The sequence below is a fragment of the Festucalex cinctus genome, chromosome 20, assembly GCF_051991245.1.
Source record: "Festucalex cinctus isolate MCC-2025b chromosome 20, RoL_Fcin_1.0, whole genome shotgun sequence".
In the NCBI taxonomy this organism is placed as follows: domain Eukaryota; kingdom Metazoa; phylum Chordata; class Actinopteri; order Syngnathiformes; family Syngnathidae; genus Festucalex; species Festucalex cinctus.
Window position 1 is genome coordinate 4,510,237 of NC_135430.1, and position 6,238 is coordinate 4,516,474.

At 38.0% G+C, this 6,238-nt stretch overlaps 1 protein-coding gene across 2 annotated transcripts in view; it reads right to left on the reverse strand.

The window, feature by feature from the left end:
• Positions 1-4,764: 4,764 nt before the first annotated feature.
• The window catches only part of anxa13 (annexin A13), a 12,092-nt gene continuing 10,618 nt past the window's right edge, over positions 4,765-6,238 (reverse strand). For both annotated transcript variants that reach the window (XM_077509283.1, XM_077509282.1), the window contains exon 11: positions 4,765-6,238. This exon is cut by the window's right edge and continues 465 nt beyond it. The gene's annotated coding sequence lies outside the window, so the exon portion shown is untranslated.

Consider the following 6,238-nt stretch of genomic DNA (forward strand, 5'->3'; position numbering starts at 1 on the left):
TTGATTACCCAGCAGCCCCCCTCTCCTGCCCTCCCATGATAAGTGCTTATCAGTACGAGCCAGCTGGAGAGCAGAAAAAAGCGCCACCCGTGGACCAAGCAACTGCGCTGGCAGATTAGTATCGGTGACACTCCTCTCCTTGTGTTATAATAATTATTCAGATTAATCTGTTGAATTGAATCTGAAGGATTATTTCTTTTTTTTTCCCCATGCCTCGATGACAGGGATGGACAAACGTTTTTGCCGTCTTTTGCATGCCGTTATTTGTTGTTAGCAAGAAGCTAGTGGGCCTTTGCAAGAAATTTGCTTGAGCATTTTTGCTGTTACAAAATACACGTCGTTGGACTGAGCACAAAAACTGCAGAAGGACGGCTTTGCAGAAAATATTACTTCATATCTGACAAGAATAAATAAAGATCCAGGAATAGGCAAATGGATGAATGCCAAATCACATATTAATTGCGCGCTAAATAATAGCATTTAACGGGAAATAATAATAATAGTATTTTGTTTTTCGTATATATATTAGGGCTGCACAATATATCGAAATCACGATAATGGCCCGTGCAATATGCATACCACAAAAACATACAATAAGTTTCATATGAAATTTGATGCTTTGATCTGAATTTGACCAGTCAGACGCTAACTGAAATGTGCACCGCCATCCAATAGTTGAACATTATCGAGAGGTCATTACAATTAATTAAATGAAAATATATTGAGTTTGCTTATTTTTTGCTTATTTTGCTGTGTGAGAATGTGTCATTTTTTTCATTGGATAATAAAAATGTAATTTCTTTAGGTAACATGATAAATATCGCAATAATATCAATATCCAATATCGTATAGCCCTTATATATACGTATATATATATATATCCATCCATCCATCCATTTTCTTGACCGCTTATTCCTCACAAGGGTCGCGGGGGGTGCTGGCGCCTATCTCAGCTGGCTCTGGGCAGTAGGCAGGGGACACCCTGGACTGGTTGCCAGCCAATCGCAGGACACACAGAGACGAACAACCATCCACACTCACACGCACACCTAGGGACAATTCGGAGCGGCCAATTAACCTGCCACGCATGTCTTTGAATGTGGGAGGAGACCGGAGAACCCGGAGAAGACCCACGCGGGCACGGGGAGAACATGCAAACTCCACCCAGGAAGGCCGGAGCCTGGACTCGAACCGGAGTCCTCAGAACTGGGAGGAAGACGTGCTAACAACTCGACCACCGTGCCGCCCTATATATATATATATACATATATATATATAATCAATATACAGTAAACAATATTTTTATTGTTAAAAATAAGAATGAATCATCTTTCGTGATGAATGCCTCTTTTAAAAACATTCATCCATTTTTAGCCTTTTAATTCAATTCAATTTATTTCATTCCTGGAAAAAAAGAGAAATGAATGGGGACAAGAAAAAAGTCAAACTTATGTTATCTGCCCCTCAACAACACCAACAAAAATAATCAAAACAATCAACAACAGCAACAAAAAATAATCAACACAAATAAATGACAGCGAGCAGTCAAAATGTTTTCAATATAACAATTCTATGTAATAATTAAGCAGCATGTCCTTGTGCGATATATATCCTTTTCAGTAATTGAACCCTTTTGTTGCTATGATGTCACATATTTATGTAAATATGTAACTATATCACATTGTACAGTTTGTTTGTTGTCTTCTTTTGACACTACAAATGAGAAAATGTTGATTAACATGATAAATGCTAAATTGAAACAATTAAAAAGGAAAATGAAAGCCTTTTCATCTTTGATGTAAGGTAGGCAACATAAGTGCAAACAGACGAGCAATGAGGGAGGGGCACGCAGATGCTCTTTTTTTTGTCAAGGTCAGGACAAGCGAGCGAGCGAGCGCCTCATCGTGGAGCAGGAGGAGGAGTTTGGATTTGTGCGACTGGACACCTGCAATCACAAAATGGAGTCGCAGCTGCTCCTAGATCATTTGGAGTCAATTGAGGCTTATTTTGCCCTCATTTGGCTTATTACTGTCTGGACGCTTTTCACCATCAAGAGCGTCACCTGACCTAAAAAAGAATACGCTGCTTCTTTCCATCCAAGCCCCCTCCTCCCCTCCCAGCATGCACCTGTGCCCTCTGGACATCAAGACCCCCTCCCGACCACAAAAAAAAAAAAATCCCTCCCCCCTCCCGAGAGCCATCATGGCTGATGATGGCGAGGAGATGAGACGTGACGGAATGGGTTCACATTTGCAGACAGAGGTGCAGGGGGTGTGGCTTATTTGGGTGGGTGGGTTCGGCTCTACACAATGTACAAATAACTGCATGGTTTGTGAAAGGGACTCGCTGTGATGGCCTTAAAAAAAAAAAAAAAAAAAAAGTAGCTGGAATGTCATGTGACAATTTGTGCTGTCAACCGCACAGAGGTACCCTTGCTCCCTCTAGTGGTATGTGGAACAATTACTGCCTAAGTACACTTCAGTTGTATTTCACTTCAACTTGCGACATTTGCATGTGCAAAACAATTGTTTGAGTGTAATGTTCAAATAGTACACAACAATTACAAAATAAGAGATCACTGACAAATATGTTTTTCCAGATTTTGCAATTTAAATATATATGTAGGGCTGTGCAATGAATCGAAATTCAATTACAATTTCAATTATGACACTCCAAAATTACAAAATCAGCATAATCATAAAAAAAAATAAATGCTAATTTTTGAGTTGTTTAAATTTATACATTTGCACTGTTTTCTTTTTCTTTTTTTAAATAATTAATTTAATAAATTTTGTTTCATCCAAAAATGAACTTGCATAATTACAGCATTTCAAAGAATTTTGTCTTGATAAAAATAAATAATCATCAAAAAAAAAAAAATGATCATCACAGTGCACATTCTGCACTCCAACTTCAGGTTTTTGCCAACATAAATAAATATTATTATAAATATATGTCATTATAAATTCTGTTTGGTCCAAAAGGAAGTTACATAATTATAGTGATTCTTTTTATTATTTTTTTGGTTAATTGCGCTTAATATTTTTAAATGCTTAAAGGTTTTCTTCTTTTGCACCAATAAATAAAAAATCATTTGAATAATCGTGATTTCAATTATTGACGAAATAATCGCGATGATTACTTTTTCCATCATCGAGCAGCCCTACATATGTTTGAGTAAAATGAATATTTTTTTTTCATCTATAAACTACTGACTACATTAACTCACAAATTACAAATTCAATATTACAATTTAGAGCAATGGTTTGTCAATAATGAAATATAGAGTAAAAAAAAAAAAAAAAAAACATTTTCCCAGAGCTGTGTACTGTTTAGTAAATTAACCTTTTTTTTCTTTTCTTTTTTTTCTTTTTAATGCACATGCACCATGCAACTTTATTTCAATTGTTGATGTTTTGATAGTGGCACAAGAGAGCGACATACTTTTTGGGCGATACAATTGGTGTACAAAGTTTGACAACCACCACTACTATAAAATATGTATTCAATATCCTTGAAATTCAGCTGAGGGTCAATTACCTCACAAAAATCCGTTTAAGCATTTATTCAATGCTGCAACATTTGATTTTCTGTGTTCTTGAATGTCATATTAGTCAACACACACACACACACACACACACACACACACACACACACACACACACACACACACACACACACACACACATTTTCTTGACCGCTTATTCCTCACAAGGGTCGCGGGGGCTGCTGGCGCCTATCTCAGCTGGCTCTGGGCAGTAGGCGGCGGACACCCTGGACTGGTTGCCAACCAATCGCAGGGCACACAGAGACGAACAACCATCCACACTCACACCTAGGGACAATTCGGAGCGCCCAATTAACCTGCCATGCATGTCTTTGGAATGTGGGAGGAGACCAGAGTACCCGGAGAAGACCCACGCGGGCACGGGGAGAACATGCAAACTCCACCCAGGAAGGTCCGAGCCTGGACTCGAACCGGAGACCTCAGAACTGGGAAGCAGACGTGCTAACCACTCGACTACCGTGCCGCCACAGACACACACATTACTAATAAAATATTTTATTTAAGTGCACTGTAAAAGAGTGTACTCAAGTGCATTTGAACATGGATATCAATATCAAGGCTGTCGAATGAATATTCGAAACATGTTTCCATTCCACACAGGTATTGGACATGTTGAGACTCAGTGCAAGAAAATATTCACCAAAATGTTTATTCTCACGCCTGAACTCACGTGGAGCTTGTAATTCACATTATTGCCTCCAAAAGACAAAATAATATGCAATAAAACGAAAACAAACAAACAACAAAAAGTCATTCAAACGGAAATCTGCCATATAGGACGTAAGGACCCAGAAGCCACGCGCGTGTATACACCGCCGCCTGCTGTCAGTCTCAAATACTGCACATCTTTGCTCGTAAAAAAAAAAATATATATATATATATATATATATATATATATATATATATATATATATATATATATATATATATATATATATATATATATATATATATAAGAAAAGATACGAAAAGGTTGAATTTGATCATCGTTCGTGATGGCTACTGTGAACGTGAAGGAATATCTATTCAAATGCGGCATGTGGCTCCCTCTAGAGGTTGGAGGCAAGAATGCAACACCTTGGCTGTGACACGTCCACATGCAAGCATTTTCTGTAATCAACATGGCGATACAAAACTTCAAATGACAACATATGGCAACGCTGAAATTCATACATTTTCACAAGAACGAAAAGCAGTTCAATTCATTATAGGTAACTTTTATTTTCCTGCTACATTTCCTTGGCAGTATAAAGGCAAATACAGACAAATATTTGGACTAAGATGACATCAATCTCTGATATTTTCATCGTTGAACGTTGAACACGAGTGGTACTTGACGCATCTCAGCTGCCAAATCATTCAAATGGCCTCAACTCTTCTTATACAGTACTGTATTCCAAATAACGTGATTCATTTAACACCGTAGATGTTAGTCGTGCATTTAAAAAAATAGAAAGTAAGATGAGGTGTAGTGTTCTGTCAAGTCTTTCTAGGTATATTGTTATTGGACAAAATTACAACATTCTGGAAATGAATACATTGAGAAAAAAACAAAATAAATCTTTCTGATTCTGTTCAATTTGCATAAATCTTCATAAATGTTCTTTAATTAAAAGCACTTACAGGACTGCTCAAATGTGAAAGGAGTTTCCCATTTCTCCACTTTTTCCGTTCACATTTGCAAAATTCAGCAATTTGTTACTCTGGTTCACACGACAACAAGAAAAAGTGAAGAAAGTGAAACGTTCCCTCAACGTTTGCCGCCGCAGTCGACTTCAAGTCACAAGGAGCGATCGATTGCACAATTGAGCGCGGCACTTTACAATCAGTGGGAGTGCAAGTGGAGGGCAGAAAATAAAAACGAGTGAGAAAGGACATTTTCATGACAATTGTTTCTCCAGTGCATGTTTGCAGTAGTTGACGACGTGAGGTGATTCGTTGCAGGGCTTGGGGAATCCAGCAGCAGGTCCAGAAAGTAAAGCCACAAGATGCTTCTACTTGACTGGCAGGTAAACGCGCTCCGTGTCGCCACCTGTTCAGTAGACACACCTGTGGCAACATCCAAACTCTTTCAGGGTTTCTCATTTAGTACAATTCAGAATCAATTTTACATGTCCTAAAATCGATTTTACTTCAATTGTTAGATACCGTCTTGTCTTTGTTTGTATACTGGGGAACGCTGTTCATGCTGTAGCCGATTTGGCCACTTAGGGGCAGTGTGGTTCCGTGCGTTCTGATAAACAGTTAAGTTGTCGCCACATTAGAGAGTCGAAAAAAAACGTCACGATCAAGTTATGCCACTAAAAGTTGATTTTTTTTTTTTTTTCATATGCCGGTGAGTCATGTTAAGATGCTTCTCTATATACATTCCTGAAGCGTTTTGTAGGAATAGACGTACTTTTGAAGAATAAAAGTGCCATAAGTAGCGCGCTAATTAGCATTAGCGAGTCAGCCTGAAGTAGATTGTGACAATTCTTTGCACATCTATAAAATGAAGCAGATATCATGAATCAAATCATTTGGAAACTAAAATCAATTCTGAATCGAATTGAATCGTGAGACAGTCAAAGATTCCCGCCACTAGTTTTTTTTTTTTTTTTTTTACTTTCTGGACCTGCTGGATTCCCCAAGACTCATTTGATTTGTGCACAGATGTACCATATTGGAAGG